This window comes from Sus scrofa, chromosome 13 (genome assembly GCF_000003025.6).
Source record: "Sus scrofa isolate TJ Tabasco breed Duroc chromosome 13, Sscrofa11.1, whole genome shotgun sequence".
Lineage (NCBI taxonomy): Eukaryota > Metazoa > Chordata > Mammalia > Artiodactyla > Suidae > Sus > Sus scrofa.
This window is the reverse complement of record NC_010455.5, coordinates 149,856,048-149,873,774: the sequence shown is the minus strand read 5'-3', so window position 1 is coordinate 149,873,774 and position 17,727 is coordinate 149,856,048. Positions and strand designations below refer to the sequence as shown.

Here is a 17,727-nt window from a genome sequence, read left to right as displayed (position 1 = left end):
ACCTCACAGCCAACTCAATTCAGTATCAAGATGGCCCTGTGACCGCATTATCTTGAATCTTGAGCATTTAGCTCAGTTGAGCCTCAGGATGATTGCGATCCCAGGCAACAACTGAATGCTAGTGCGTGATGACTCTAACCAGGAACTGTCTACCTAAACTCAGTTGATCCACAGAACCTTAAGACAATAATAACTTGCTATTTTACAGCACTACATTTTGCAGTGGTTTGTTATGCAACAATAAAAATTAATCACAACAACAAAAATAAATAAAATTTTTGGGGGGAATGAAATTTCCTGAAGTTAGTTTCAAGATATTTTTCCATAAATATAGTTTGTACTGTTTGTGAAATTTTAAGTATTAGAAAGATTTAGATAAAATTAGAAATTAAAAATATCTTTTTAGGAGTTCCCATTGTGGCTCAATGGGTTAAGAATCTGACCAGTATCCATTAGGATAAGGGTTCGATTCCTGGCCTCGCTCAGTGGGTTAAGGATCTGGCATTGCCATATGCAGTGGTGTTGGTTACAAACTCAGCTCGGATCTGGCATTGCTGTGGCTGGCAGCAATTGTGTAGGCCGGCAGCTGCAGCTCCGATTCAACTCCTAAACTGGGAACGTCCATATGCCGCACCTGTGTCCATAGAAAGAAAAAAAAAAATCTTTTTAAAAAACACTTAATTGAGGTATGATTGACATAAAAAACTGTACATATTTGATGTATACAATTTGATGAGTTTGGATATAACACCTGTGAAGCCATCATCACAACTTATGCCATAAACATATCTATTACCTCCAAAAGTTTCTTCCTTCTTGACCCCCAAAATAAACAACCTTATGCTGAATAAAAGTATTACAAGCTTATCATAGAAAATATGTATAGTACATAATAGTATAAAAAGAAATTATATAATCTTACTATTCATGGAGGAGAACAGATGCCATTTTAATTTATTCCCCTGAAGCCCTCTTTTCTGTATATTTATGTGTGTGAAATGTTAAATAATGTCTATACTTCCTTTTATTTTACCTTTTTTTTAATTTAACATTATACTGTGAACATTTTCTTAAGGTATCTAAAGTTAATTAAAAACATGTTATTTAAAGAATGTAGTAACCCCTCTAGATGAAATTTATCATAATTTACAAATTCATCTTTAGTGAGAGATATTTAGTCTGTTTATACAATTTTATCTTTATAAATAATGTTCAGAAGAAGTTATTATTTGAATAAAATTCTAATTATTTTCTTAAATTCCTAGAATGGAATTATTGCTTTAAAGCAAATAAATGTTTTGAAGAACAATATAAAAAATGAGAGGTTTTAAGTATATACTATATTCTTCATTTTTATTTATGCTTTCTTAGAACTATATCTTTCATTTTATTATTTAAAGCAAAAGAAATGTTTGACTTAGAAGTTATCACTTTATGTGTATATAGGAAATGTACTTCCTTAATGAGATTTTTTTGTGTGTTGAATTCATAGTCTTCACTGTTCTCAAAAAACTCTGCCTTATTAGTTTTATGGCAGGAGCACCTGGCCTCTTGGTTGACTCTACCGCAATGACTGATGGTGATCAAACGACATTCTGTAATTCACTGTCAGTTGATAGATATATAATTATTCAAATAAAAGAGAAAATTAATGGTTCAGAATTCACCAAAAGCTGTTTTTTTTTTTTTTCAGTGAAATCTTGGAAAGCTCCTCAGGAGACTCCTAATTACATATTATGTGGATCATCTCTAAGTGTGACTGACATGGGTTTTCTTGCCATTGTTCAATCACATCAGTCTTTTTTGTTTAACAAGAGGTGTTTGTTTTTGTTTTTCATTTTAGGGCTGTACCCATGGCATTTGGAAATTCCTAGCTGGGGGTCGAATCAGAGCTGCAGCTACCAGCCTATGCCACAGCCACAGCCAACACAGGATCCAGGTCACATCTGTGGCCTACACTGCAGCTTGCCTTAACGCCAGCTCCTTAACCCACTGAGTGAGGCCAGGGATCAAACTTGCAACTTCATGGATACTAGTTGGGTTTGTATCTGCTGAGCCACATGGGAACTCAAACAAGAGGTTTTAGATGGAGAAAAAAATTCTATGATTATTCTGAATGATGTTAATGATATGATTATAAATGTGTAATGAGAGTAGGTTATATGCATTTATACACAGGGATAATGGATATAGTGAGATCTTTCATAGTGGTTCATACTTTGTGAACTTTATTCTCCATAAAAATGTGTCTAAAAAAGTTACAGACTTGGCTATAGGGCTTTTGGCAGCAAAGAAGAAATTGAATTTGCCCCTTACAGGCTATTTACTCTCAATTGCAGGGTACGAGGGTAGATGATTAGGGTCACTGTGTTTCAGGTTTACTCTCTTTCATTGGATATTATTTCTGAGAGCAGCTTGAGTTAGAACAGCAGGCGAAGAACAGTTTGTCAAAAAATCATTTTTTGAGGCTATTTTGTTATACGCCTTTAAGGTGTGAAAAGCCGGTGGAGTATCTCACACAGGATTTGGCACATAGTAGGTGTTTAATATTGGGTTTTGATCAGTCCTGTCATGGCTTAAGTATATAAACAAAGGCCTAGGGAGTGAGTGAATTTATCATGCATTGGGACAGTAAACCAGTATTAATTTAAAAGGATAGCTTGGTGTAAATCTCTGAAGTTCTGAAAGCATGGATGTGAAATTCTTGCCCTTGGCTTTGTTGTAGTTTAATTAAATTCTTAACCTACCTGGCTGGTTGTCTTTTTTTGTTTGTTTGTTTGTAGTTACAGTTCTTAAAGGATTTTGACTGTTTTTAAGAAATGGCTCTTTAAGAATACACTAATTTTTAACCCCAGTTGAATTCTAATCTGACCAAACTAACAAATAAAAAAATATGAGGCTGTTATAACTGAACTGTGGCTGAATTTTTTATTTTTATTTTTAAAATTTATGTATTTATTTATTTCTTCTTTTTAGGGCCACACCTGCAGCATATGGACATCCCCAGGGTAGGGGTTGAATTTGAGCTGCAGCTGTCAGCCTACACCACAGCCACAGCAACATGAGGTCCAAGCCATATCTGTGGCCTACACCACAGGTGTAGCCGGAACCTTAACTCACTGAGCAGGGCTAGGGATTGAACCCGCATCCTCATGGATACTGGTTGGATTCATTATTGCTGAGCCACAATGGGAACTCCTGTGGCTTAATTTTCAAAACAAATGGAATAATTCTCGTAGAAAATTTGGAATCAATAGTTATCTACCTTTCTCATTTCTGTCACCTCTGCACAAAACATTGACTGAGTAATCTGAGGTATTCTAGAAATAAAAGACATTACTAACCTCAGCAAAGTCAGCTCCATTTATATCACACCTTTTTGACAAGTCCAGACCTATGTTTGTACATAACTGTGGCAGGAATATTCCCTTTGATAAAATAATAGATTATGATAAACTTTAAAAACCTGTTTTTGTAGAAGGTGATGGATTACTTAGTTAAACCAGAAGTAGAAGAATTTCTAGCAAAGTTATTTGGAATGCCCAAAGTGATTTATTTCCCAAATAAAACTGAATGATTTGGGTCGTTAATAAAAGAAAACTTGGGAATCTATTATTTTAAATATTCGTATTTGTCATTATTTTAAATGTTCATATTTGTCTTAACAGTTCTACGAACTGCACATTGAAGACATCAGTCATCATTATATGATACCATTGTATCCAACTTTGCTTCTAATTATTTGTTTCTAGTTGGAGGCAGTAGTACCTCTGAACTCATCATAACTTTTCTAAATGTGTATGTTTTCTCCTCCTTCTGTACCCATGCCTCTTCCCCACTCTTCCCACTGATGACATTTTAATACTCTTGTTTCTAATGGTTATGGTGTTCCCTTAAAGAACTGTGCTGGCTTAATTGTGCAGATCCTAATTTCTTGTACCTCTTAATTATACTAATTCCACATATTAACTTTATCAGATTCTAAGACAATTTTCCCACCTACCTGAAGTTGATGGGGGTGGCGGAACTTTATGTTGTTTATGTATCTATTTCTGTTGTAACCTTTGAGGGACAATATTACACCTCTTGAGTGCCAGGACTTGATTTTACTTACATTGGGTATTTGTTTCCTAGCATGTAGTCAGAGTTCAATGAATTGTGTGCTGTATAAATTTGTGATTCATGATACTCAACATGTAAGCACGAATCCAACTCAGGGCCTTTGCTCTTGAAATTCTCTCTGCTCAAAATGCTTCTTCTGTATGTATCCCCATGGCTCATTTCCTCATTTTATTCAGATTTCTGCTGAAATCTGAGGTCATCACCTCTAGATCTCATCACCTCTAAAGATGAGCTATCCTCAACCACCAAATCCTAAAGTCTTAAATAGCATGTGCTCATATGTAAATTCACACATACTCTCATTACTTCTTTGTTTTTGGTTTTTCTAACAGGGTTTTCCAGTACCTTAAAATTTCATTTACTTATTATCACATTAGAATGAGCCATCTCTTTTTTTCCCGCATTTTTTAAAGTTAAACTATATTTTATTGAAATATAGTTTACAACATTATGATAATTTCTGCTGTACAACAAAGTGATTCAGTTGTATATGTACACATATTTCAAATTCTTTTCCCACATAGATTATAACAATATTGGGTAGAGTTCTCTGTGCTATACAGCAGGTCCCCACTGGCTAATCATCCTATACACCTCAGTGTGCATATGCCAATCCCCAACACCCAGTTCATCGTTCCAGCCCACCACCTGCCCCACTTGGTTACCATAAATTTTTCAAAGTCTGTGAGCCTGTTTCTGTTCTGCAAATAAGTTCATTTGTGTCCTTTTTTTAGATTCCATATATAAGTTATATCATCTGATGTTTGAAAAAAAAAAAAGGAATGAGCTATCTCAAGGGAAAGAGATGTGTTCATTGCTAGCATGTAAAAGAGGTATGGCATATTGTATTCATTTGATAAATACTAGCTTAACAAGTGAGGAAATTATCACTACCCATCTCCTTAAACATATACATGCATGTACTGACCTATATACTCATGAAAATTAAAGGCAGTATTTTTCCTGTTTATTGTTATATTCAGGCAGTCTGTTCAAAATATTTTTTGAATGACTGAATGGATATGTGACCTATATACTCATGAAAATTAAAGGCAGTATTTTTCCTGTTTATCGTTATATTCAGGCAGTCAGTGTTCAAAATATTTTTTGAATGACTGAATGGATATGTGTTACATTTGTGACTAGTCAGTTGATTTGCAGGCATGTTTTGTGCACTGTATGGAATTATAGCATACCAGGTAGTTTCTTTTAATCATTACAGTGCTAAAAGGAAATACCTTCTTTGCTTTACATCTATTCTTGTTTCTATAAGTTAGCATGAAATTTTAAGAAGTGGAAACTTTAAAGAATTGTTGCACTTGATTCTGGAGGAATTCAGTGATTTACTTTACATTTTAGAACCTTCAATTCCAACTCCAGAACCCTCTACTGCATCCTTCCTCCCTCTCCCAGTCCTGACTCAAACTTGCATTCTTTTTAATTTTTTTGGATGCAACCACGGCATGTGGAAGTTTCCAGGGCAAGGATCAAACTTACACCACAGCAGCAACCTGAGCCACTCCAGTGACAACACTAGATCCTTAACCCACTATGCCATAAGAGAACTCCTCAAATTTGGATTCTTACAAAACCTTGTTTGTTAGGGGCAAATGACCCAGCCCTCTGCTCCTCAGATCCCTCTCCAATGCATCTATGTCCAGGGTTAGCTGATAGAGGGTGGACATTTTTCGGTCATAATTCAAAGAACAGGAAGTCCTAAAACACTCCCGGTGGCTACAGAGGCACATTAAAAGGACAGTGCAGCAGAATAAAGAAGAAAAAGGTCTATGAAAGTTTTACTTAGCTTTCTTTCTAATTCTCAATTCTCATCCTACAACTGCATTTGAAATTATTTTAGGGCTTTAGGTGACTGCAAACTGAAATTGGGAACTTTTCCAAACTGGTGCCATTTTTTTTGTTGTTGTTATTGTTGTTACCCTATTCTTCTTCAAATGTAACAATTTTAGTTGAGTATACTGTGCACATGGACATCTTAGGTGCTTATGTTTGTAAATGATGAATATACAGAAATTTGACAGTGGCAGTTGGGATTAGCTAGCACAAAAGTGTGTAAATAAATGGTATTATTTCATTCTTTTTAAATGGCTAATATTCCATTATTATGTATGTGTGTATATATCTCTTTCTCTATATATTTTTACAGTGTATATATACACTGTACAAATGTGTATATATACACACACCTTATCTTTTCACTCATCTCTTGATGGACATTTAGGTTGCTTCCATGTCTTGGCTATTGTAAATAGTGCTGCAATGAACATTGGGTTGCATGTGTCTTAAAATTATGGTTTTCTCTGGATATATGTGCAAGTGTGGGATTACAAGATCTGTACAGTAGTTCTATTTTTAGTTTTTTAAGGAACCTCCATAGATTATCATATTAAAAAGTAAGCCAGAGAAAGACAAATATTACATGATATCGCTTATATGTGGAATCTTAAAAAAATGATACAAATGAACTTATATACAAAACAGAAATAGACCCACAGACATAGAAAACAGATTTATAGTTACCAAAGGGGAAAAGCACAGGTGGATAAATGAGGAGTTTGGGATTAAAATATACACACTACTATATATAAAATAGATAATCAAGAAGGATCTATGCTATAGCCCAGGGAACTCTACTCAATATTCTGTCATAACTTATATGGGAAAACTGAAAAAGAATCCTCTCTCTATCTGAATCACTTTGCTGTACACCTGCAACTAACACATTGTAAGTGAACTATACTTCAGTTTAAGAAAAGTGTGTATTTTAATGGTAATGTTATTTTTATTTAATAATAATTTTGTTAGAAGGCCCAGGGAGAGTGGAACAGAAGAGAGGGAGGGCCACCTGCCTGTAGGTCTCACCTGTGACAGCACCATTCCTGGACTCCAGGGCTGGGCTGAGGTGCGTGCCCATCACTGGGTATACGCACGGACTTGGTGCAGAAGCTTGCTCGATCCCGACATTGACCAAGCAAGCACTTTGCCTGCTCACAGCGCACGTGCGGGTTCGGAGGGCGCAGGCGCAGGCACAGGCGCTGGGCGTCAGTAGCCCAAGTCAGGTCCAGGATTTCTTGCAGCTGAGGCCCCGCGAGTTACTTAAACGAGTGGAGCAGCTCCCTCAGGTTCTTTCTGTCTGGAAGTGTGGCCCTGCAGGTTGTCACTGCCCTAGGCTGTGCTCCAAGCCTCGGGGAGCTGGGCGCTCGCGTGTCTGTGAGTCTGTCTACCTTGCGAGTCTGTCTACCTTCTGTCAAGTCTCCAGGTAATTTTTTTTTTTTTTTCTTTTTATGGCATATGGAAATTCCCAGGCTAGGGGTCAAATAAGAGCTGTAGCTGCCGACCTACGCTCCCAGCCATAGCAACTCGGGATCTCAGCTAAATGTGGTACCTACACCACAGCTCATGGTAACCCTGGATCCTTAACCCACTGAGCAAGGCCAGGGATCGAGCCCTAGTTGAGTTCATGGATACTGGTGGGATGCTACTGCTGAGACACAACAGGAACTCCTCCAGGTAGCTTTTGACAGGGTATCAAATGAGGCCGTGGGTGAAATATATTTCTTGACTGAATTTATAGTACGCATAAATTTCCTCTCAGCACACATCTCTTAAGTGAGGTTCTGGGGAGGCGGTTTACTAGAGGGGAGTAAGTATAGCCAGTACATAAAACTGGCTTGAAATTGTAATTTCAGCTAATTAAATGTAATTCTGATAAAATGAACAATATAGGCCTTTTTTTTCTGTTTTAGTAACTTATTTTAAATGTTTTCTTCAATTTTTTGTTTTAGTTGATTTACAGTGTTCTGTCAATTTCTGCTGCACAGCAAAGTGACCCAGCTATACATTCATATACATTCTTTTTTAAACATTATCCTCCATCATGTTCCATCACAAGTGATCAGATACAGGTCCCTGTGCTATATAGCAGAATCTCATTGCCTATCAATTCCAAATGCAACAGTTTTTGCATCTACTAACCCCAAACTCCCTATCTATTCCACTCTCTCCCCCTGTCTCTTGGCAACTACAAGTCTGTTCTCCATGTCCATGAGTTTGTTTTCTGTAGATAGGTTCACTTGTGCCATATTAGATTCCAGATATAAGTGATATCATATGGTATTTGTCTTTTTCTGACTTACTTCACTTAGTATGAGTCTCTAGTTCCACCCATGTTGTTGCAAATGGCATTATTTTGTTCTTTTTTATGGCTGAATAGTATTCTATTGTGTATGTATACAACCTTTTCTTTACTTTTTTAAAGTTTTTTTAATTTTTATTTTGTAAGTTTTTTATTTTTTCTTTTATAGTTGATTTACAATGTTCTGTCAATTTCTGCTGCACAGCAAAGTGACGCAGTCATTCATGCACACACACACTCACACAAGTATGTATATACATACATTCTTTTTCTCTCATTATCCTCCATCATGTTCCATCACAAGTGGTTAGATATAGTTCCCTGTGCTATACAATAGTATCTCATTGCTTGTCTACTCCAAATGCAATAGTGTTCATATGCTGACCCCAAACTCCTAGTCCCTCCCACTTCCTCCTTGGCAGCCATAAGTCTGTTCTCCAAGTCTGTGAGTTTGTTTTTTTTCTCCAGATAGGTTCATTTGCACCATATATTAGATTCCAGATATGAGTGATGTATGGTATTCGTGTTTCTCTTTATGACTTACTTCACTTAGTATGAGAGTCCCTAGTTCCATATATGTTGTTGCAAATGGCATTATTTTGTTCTTTTTTATGGATGAGTAGTGTTCCACTGTGTATATATACCACATCTTCTTAATCCATTCATCTGTCCACAGACATTTAGGTTGTTTTCATGTCTTGGCTATTTTGAATAGTGGTGCAGTGAACACAGGGGTGCATGTATCTTTTTCAATGAAAGTTTTGTCCACATATATGCCCAAGAGTGTAATTGATGGGTCATATGGTAGTTCTATATTTAGTTTTCTGAGGTACCTGTGTACTGTTTTCCATAGTGGTTATACCAGTTTACATTCTCACCAATGGTGAAGGAACGTACCCTTTTCTCCACACCCTCTCCTACATTTGTTATTTGTGGACCTCTTAATAATAGACATTCTGACAGGTGTGAGGTGGTACCTCATAGCAGTTTTGATTTGTATTTCTCTAATAATTAGTGATGTTGAGCATTTTTTCACCTGCCTTTTGGCCATCTGTATGTCTTTTGAGTAATGTTTCTTCAGGTCTTCTGCCCTTTTTTCAATTGGGTTGTTGGTTTTTTTGCTGTTGAGTTGTATAAATTGTTTGTGTATTTCAGAGATTAAGCCTTATTTTCTCCCATTCCATGGGTTGTCTTCTTCTTCTTTTTTTTTTATGGTTTCCTTTTCTGTGCAATAGCTTGTCAGTTTAAGTAGGTCCCATTGTTTTATTTTTGCTTCTATTTCTGTTGGAAGACTGACCTAAGAAAACATTTGTACGGTTGATGTCAGAGACTGTTTTGCTTATCTTCTCTTCTAAGAGTTTGATCCTGTCTTGTCTTACATTTACATCTTTAAGATATTTGAGTTTATTTTTGTTCATTGTGTGAAGGTGTGTTCTAGTTTCATTGATTTACATGCGTTTTTCTCCACTTACAGCATGAAGTATTGTCAGACATAGCCCAGAATGTATTAATCTTAATGTCTTTCCTCATGAAAGAAACTTGTCTGAGTTACTGCTGGTTACCTGAATTTTGAGATTTTTTTTTTCACTTATAAATTCTTTGATTTTTCTTAGGGAAAACCATTTTTTGAATGCCTACAATGGAAATGTGCTGACCTCTGATAACCGAGTGTACAAGATGTGTTCTTTGGGGCACAATTCAGGTATGCAAGATATATTTATGTGTGTGTATATATGCATATTTATATTTTTTTATTTTATTATTTTAATTCTTAATTCTGTAATTTTTTTAGTGGTTCTATATATAATTCTCATATATTTTATATCTTGAGTTGATATCTATTTGTAGCATGCTAGTCTGACAGGGTGGGAGAAATCTAATCCCAGTTAGAGGAATAATTGAGGGCGATTAAGAGGCACACACTTCCAGTTACAAAATAAATGAGTCATGGAAATGAAATGTACAGCATCGGGAATATAGTCAATGATAATGTGATATTCTTGTATAGTGAAAGATAACTTATCATGGTGATTATTTGTAATGTGTAGAAATATCAAATCACTACCCTGTACACCAGGAACTAATAGTGTTTGTAGGTCAATTTCATTAAAAAAAAAAAAAAAACTAAACAAAAAACTCATAGCCCAGGAGGAGGGAGTAGGGGGAGGAGAATTGGATGAACATGGTCACAGGGTACAAACTTTCAATTATAAAATAAATAAGTAGGAGGGATGTAATGTACAACATGATTAATGCAGTTAACACTGCTGTATGTTATTCATGAAAGTTGTTATCAGAGTAAATCCTAAGTGTTATCATAGGGACATTTTTTTCCTTTTCCTTTTATTTTATACCTATATGGGGTGATGGATGTTCACCAGAATTACTGTGAAATCAGGTCACAATGCATGTCAGTGAAATCATTATGCTGCCTACCTTAAACTTAGAGTGCTGTATGTCTGTTATACCTTAATGAACTGGAAAGATAAAGAAGAATCCCCTCTACTCCCTCTTAGCAGAGTAGACTCTTCATGTCAGTTGTCCTTGATGTCCATCTTCCTATCTAGTCCTTAGTCCACACAAGTCATCTCTGACACATTTCTTTCTCATTCAGTTGCCCCTTCAGTGGTCGGTGTGGTGATATGGAATCCTGTGCTGTATTGAGGCACTGAATTTGCTATCATGCTGACACACATCCGCCCAAATTCTCTATGCATCTTTTTCTCTCTGGGATCTTGGGACTCTCCAGAGATTTGTCTAAAAGTAAGACACAGGGCCTAGGAATCCCAGCTCATGTCACTCTTCCTCCCCTCTTCAGCCTCCCTTTCTGATCCTTACCCTCTAATCTCATCCTCTCTGACACTCTTTTCTTTCTTTAATGGAGGAATCTGTTCTGTCTAGGGACCAGAGGCAGAATTACTGTTTATTATTGTCTCTCTGTTTTTGAGATTAGGAGTAGTCTTCTTAATTCACCAGCTCTCATTAGGACCTTAGACTTTTGGAAAGCCAAGCTGCGAAGGGACATTTTTTTTTTTTTTTGCTTAGCCCTACCATATCCCTCACACAACATAGCAGTTCTACTTGGTTATTGTGGAGAACAAAGGCACTGGAGGTAGGGGTGGGGGTGAGATTGGGGGACTGAAACAGAAGAAAAATATTACTTAATATTTCAAATATATTACTGTATTCAAAGGTACTAATGAGATGAAGGTCCTGGATTTGTGACTGACTCGACCCAATTAGTGTCCCATGTTGTATAAAGTCTTTAGCAGTATAGAAGCGAACTCTGCACCAGGAGCGATTCTATCACAGGTGAAGATCAGTAAGACCATTAGGGAAGAAACCTGGGATATGACAGCATAAATGAACAGAAATTTCAAAAAATAACTGAGTAAATTCTCTGCCAAATTGCCCTACGTTTTACCTTAGCCCTCATTATTCTGGGCCTCTCATTTGAGCCTATATTTTTGTAAAAATTATAAATGTAAGTTTTTTTAAAAAAACAATAATTATATATCTCATTTTTTCCCCCTGATAAGTGGCATTATTGTGGCTGCATGCCCCGGCTGTTGGGATCTAGCTAAGGGGAAGTTGAGTTGGGGATACTTGATATTTGTGGAATGAAGAAGGAGGGCCAGATATTGTAGGCTAGTTTGAGTGTGTCCCACAGTGCTTGAAGCAGGAATTAGGAGGGTAATGGGGGAGAAACAATGTTTGAAATATAAAGCACCAGAAGCTAATCTATGGAAAACTATTATAGTTACCAGATGTGTAAAATTCTAACTGGAGGATACAATTCCCGCTGACACTTAACTCAAATAGAAACACTGTCTTATCAGGAATATATTTGATAGTACATCATATAAAAATTGCATAATAAAAAGCCTATCTTCTTTTTTGATGGAAGTTATGAAAAACAGAATTACTATTTCTGTGTTTTAGCATAAAAACTTACAATGCAGTACAAAAACTTACATGGTATTACCAATATGAATTGTGAATGTGAAAGAAACATTTCTAAATCATCAATAATAAAAAAGTCCACAAATATTGATCACCCATGCCAGAGAAAAACCTGAATTAGCACTTTACATATAGAAAATATTAGCAAATAATAAAAATAGTTTTTATAGTTGTTAGCATGTGTGGTCAAAATACAGTAAAGAATAAATTACAGGATGTTTCAGGAAGTTATTTAACAAAAAGACTGTGGCATTTTCCTTTTTTTTATTTAGTTAATGAATTTTATTACATTTATAGGTGTACAGCAATCATCACAAACAAATTTTTACAGCATTTCCATCCCAGACCCTCAGTGCATCCCCCCACCCCCTAACCTGTCTCATTTGGAAACCGTTAAGTTTTTCAAAGTCTGAGAATTGGTATCTGTTCTGCAAAGAAGTTCATTGTGTCCTTTGTTCAGATTTATAGCATTTGATGTTGTGTCTCACTGTCTGACTGACTTCACTTAGCATGATAATTTCTAGGTCCATCCATGTTGCTGCAAATGCCATTATTTCATTCCTTTTAATGGCTGCGCAATGTTCCATTGTGTATATGTACCGCATCTTCTTGATCCACTCCTCTGTCGATGGACATTTAGGTTGTTTCCATTGTATACAGTGCTATTGTATACAGTGCTGCAATGAAGTATATATGTCTTTTCGAGTCATGGTTTTCTCTGGATATATGCCCAGAAGTGGGATGGCTGGATCAAATGGTAGTTCTATTTTGAGTTTTCTAAGAAATCTCCATGCTGTTTTCCACAGTGGTTGCACCAATTTACATTCCCACCAACAATGTACTAGGATTCCTTTTTCTCCACACCCTCTCCAGCACTTACTGTTTGTAGACTTTTGGATGGCCATTCTGGCTGGTGTGAGGTGGTGCCTCATAATGGTTTTGATTTGCATTTCTCTAATGATGAGTGATGTTGAACATCTTTTCATGTTTTTTGGCCATCTATGTATCTTCTTGGAAGAATTGTCTGTTTAGAACTTCTACCCATTTTTTGAGGGGGTTGTTTGTTTTTTTGGTGTTGAACTGCAGGAGGTGTTTATAAATTTTGGAGATTAATCCCTTGTCAGTTGATTCATTTGCAGATATTTTATGCTGTTCTGTGGGTGGCCTTTTCTTTTCATTTAGGGTTTCTTTTGCTGTGCAAAAACTTTCAAGTTTACGTCCCATTTGTTTATTTTTGTTTTTATTGTCATTACTCTGAGAAGATGTTGCTGTCATTTATGTTGGAGAGTGTTTGGCCTATGCTTTCCTCTAAGAGTTTTATAGTGTCTGGTTTTATATTTAGGTCTTTAATCCCATTTGAGTTTATTTTTGCATATGGCATTTTCCTGAATTTTGTTATGTTCTTGTCTGCTTTGTAAGATTTATAATTTATTTTTTTCTATTCTAAGTAATTAATGCGTATTTAATTTTGTATTTATTGATTTTGTGTATTTTATTTTTAATGAAATCTGTGAAAAATATCGAGCCAAAATTTATTGAATCTGCCAGATTAACTTACATAATTATATATTAAATAATTCATATGTTTATTTTCTGTCACCTCCCAGATATTGCAACTTCTGTATGTGCAGAAACTTTGTTTTGTCCTCGACCATATCTCCAGCACATGGAACCATGATAGCTCACAGAAGGCTCTTGACAAATATGCATTGACTGAATGGATGAATTATACATTGACCTCAAAAGATGGGTTATTGCCATTTCTTCAGTTATTTTGATAATTCCTATTGATGGCTTATACTCTGAATTTGAAGAAGTCTGCTTTCATTAAGCATAATACATTAAACACAATAAGAGCATTTTTTGTGCTGTTTTCAGAAATAATCATGTAGTGTATATTTAATAGGAAAAAAGTGAGAAAAACAATGTTACTATTAACTCAATTCTTGCATAAAAGAATATCATTTTAGGCAGATAAAACAATGTACTCATCAAACCTGTTTAATGATCTAGTCAGTCATAATCACTTGGGTAGAAATTGCCAGGACCAATTATTTTTTCAAGTCTTTATTTTGTACCTCTTATGTGTGTAGCACAGAGCCAGATGTTTGGGGAGACAGGAAATTATTTTATTTACAGAGCCTTTGTTTATTCTTTCAGAGCAGCACAGTCTCATCTATGTCCCATATACTACATGCTCAGTGTGATGGCTTTTTGATGTTAATTTGTCTTGACTGAACTTGCATCCCCAGAATTCTCTATCTCATTATGTGTCTAATTGGGCCAGGTTATGAAAGATACCCTTTCATGAGAATAGGAGAGTAGTGGTCATTTTGTCGCATATGCATAACTTCTACTCATTAAAACCCTAAGCTAGGTTCTGCCATGAAGGGATTTTGCAGATGTAATTATGGTCCCTACTCATTAGACTTTTAATTAATAAAAAGGTAGTATACCTGGGACCTAACTGCATCTGAGTAGAAGCCTTTAAAAGAGGACTTAGGATTTCCCTAAAGCCAGGACTCCATACAACGTCTGACTCTGTAATTGCTCTTCTTTCCTTCTGGATCTTCCTTCCTGACCACCACCTGTGAACAGAGAACTTTAACTTGTGCCTATGGGGTTTTAGCCTGTGTGTCATCTCCCCTTCCTAACTGCTTGGCCCGTGCACTTTGGATTTGATTAGCCAGCTCCCACAGTTGTACTATGCAGTCCTTTGTAATAAAATTAAAAAAAAAAAATCTCATAGGAGAACTGGTCCATTGAGATGAAGGCATAGACAATAGTTCAGCATCATCTTTAGTTACAATCTAAAATGTGTGATGATGACAGTAAGCATTGTAGGATGTAAGGATTGTGGGAGGTCAGGGTGGCCAAAAGTTAGTGATAAAATTTAAAAGGAAAGAAAAAAGAGAGAGAAAGCATTGTGTTTAGTGTTTAGCAGAGTTACTGAGATTAAATCAACCTGTGAATCCAGGGGATAGTAAACTGATTTCACTTTCAACCAGCAGCCTACTTAACTTTCACCTTAGTTGTCCTTCTACAAGCAGCTAGAAAGTCTAATAATGTGTTTAAGTTATTGTGAATTATTACCAAGAAAATGTCAAGTATTCAACCTTAACAATCTTTAGTTAAAATAGTAATGTTCATTTTTACTGTAACTTTTCAGAGTAGAGTCAAGAATCCTGGGTAAAATAGGGTCTTTTGAAAAGAAAAAAATAAAAGCTCAGGAGAAAAGCAAAAAAAAAAAACAAAGATTTTCCTCCCTGCCCCTTCAAAATAATCTTTGGCTGTGACAGCCCTTCAGAGTGGCTAGGTCATGAGTTTTGAAGAATGTGCCAGCACACATTTATTGAAAGGGTCAGGAGAGTCAAAGATGGCAGCTTCTATGGGGTTTGTGTATGTGCATGTGGGGAGGGTGGTTATGGTGAAAGAGCAGCTGCTAATATTTGAGGAAAGGTCACCACAGAAGACAAGAGTTTATTCTGATAGAAACCTAGAGGCATTGGGGTCGCTGTCTAGTTCAAGAAAGATTACCTTTGTTTTATTGCTAACACATTGGAAGAATCACTTTGAGCATATATTCTTGCTGTAAATATATTTTTCATTCTTGTTTGTGAGCAAGAAACAATTCTTTGGGGTGGAAATGGAGAAAAGCCTCCAAATTTTTTATTGTCTTAATTTTAGGAAGCAAGCACCATGCTGGCAGTTGTGGGATAAATAACAACATATTTAACATAATAAATACTATACATACGGCATTTTGTAGCTTATGAAACTCTGGCATATATGTGACATAATTTCCTTCTAGGGTCAGTAGAACCTCTTAGCAATTCACAGTAATTCTGATGCAGGCTTGGACTGTCTTTTACATATGCATAGTTTAAGGCTTTCATTTCTCTGATTAGAATGCCTTTTCTTGGAATGGTTTACCAAATATTAACCCCCTGAAATACTTCTACATCAATTCATAAGTAGTTTCATTTCCTAACGTGCTGAGTATTCGCCATCTCCAATGGCCACAAATTATCCACCTGGGGCCCTTGACTTTCACCATCCATCAGCCAAAGGGTTACTATCTAGCCCAGCCCAGCAGGGAGCTACCCAAGACCTAGCTCTAAGCTTTCCTGGTTTCTCCTCTGATTGGCTGTTGCCTAGGCCATGCTGATTGTTAAGTGTCTTTAATCAAACTCCCTAGTTACTAATTTTCATCTATTTTCCATCTTTCAAAACTGTTGAAATCTGTCATCTCAGATGTTTTTCTTTCTAGTTTCTTTTGTTTTGGGGCTTATGCCTTAAAGGCCCAATGCTGTGATTTCAGTGAAGTGTCAGGAGGAGAAGAGTTAAACACATTAGTCAGTATGCTTCATTTAACCATAGTTTGATTAATAATCTAGAAGGATGCTGAAAACATCTGTTGGAATAGGATTTATATAAAAGCTCACTGTGGAACCTTGCTAATATGTGCTACATGAAAAGAAAATGAACTCTTTGATCCAATAAATGTGGAAATGTTGGGTTAAGTAAAGTCAAACATCCTTTTCCTCCTCAGCTTTTTGGTACCTTTTCTATGCTATTCTTCAGTTAATTTCCAAGTCAGAGTTAAAATATGCTGCATTCTCACACTTTTTTTCTCCTCAGAATCCTCTTCCCTTTTAAATGGAACACAGATGTCCTTGTAGGGTAATAACTCTTATCCTCTTTATTTTAGAAAGTGATACCTAATTTGGGGGGACTTGTGCTATATCCTCTGCAGTCTATTGGGCATCTAACACTCCTGTCTAAAGCCTCATGTGAATTTCAGCAAAGAAGCTAGGAACTATATTTCAGAACTCCCTTCCCTGAGCTGTCCCAGATTTGAGCTTTCCCATGAAAGGACATACTCTTTTAGGACATGGTGCAACCAGATGTACAGTCAGACCTGAGCTCTTAAGAAACACAAACTAAGTGGATTCACTCAAAGTCAGTTCATAGGACATTCTCAGAGATACTAGAGATCTTCAGGCAAAACCTTTAATCAGTAGCTTAAGTGCTTTGGGCTGAGACAACCTCTTTAACTTCTTGAGGCAACTTCCCTAATTTTTGGTGAAAGCTTCCTTGATCTCTGTTCTCCTATTTCTTCTAGGAAAAATATAAGCCCCTCATTCTTTACAAAACCCTGTTGGTCTATGATTCACAGGGTAGCTTCTGTTTTGTAGAATGAAAAACAATGGATTCAATAGTCATCAAGAGTATCATTGAGCTAACCAGAAATGTTTATGTAGCTACCTATTCAAAAATTAGAATAACCACTTGGGGATTCATAAAATTTACTCAGTATCAGGAAGCCAGTGTTTGGAGGATTTCTCTATAGCCTTTTCCAGTTTAGAGCTAAGCAATGTGACCAAAAGTAAATGTTGCTTGTGTAGTCAAGTCTTATCCAAAGGGTATCAATACTGCTTATATCACCAAGATCTTGGCCAGCCTGTGTAAGTTGGACATTGAAAAGG

At 36.3% G+C, this 17,727-nt stretch overlaps 1 long non-coding RNA gene across 2 annotated transcripts in view; it reads left to right on the top strand.

The window, feature by feature from the left end:
* Positions 1–17,370, top strand: part of LOC110256428 — a 273,715-nt gene extending 256,345 nt beyond the window's left edge. For both annotated transcript variants that reach the window (XR_002337921.1, XR_002337920.1), the window contains exons 3-4: positions 9,889–9,977; positions 13,846–17,370. This is a non-coding gene — a long non-coding RNA (uncharacterized LOC110256428). The remainder of the gene's footprint in view (positions 1–9,888; positions 9,978–13,845) is intronic.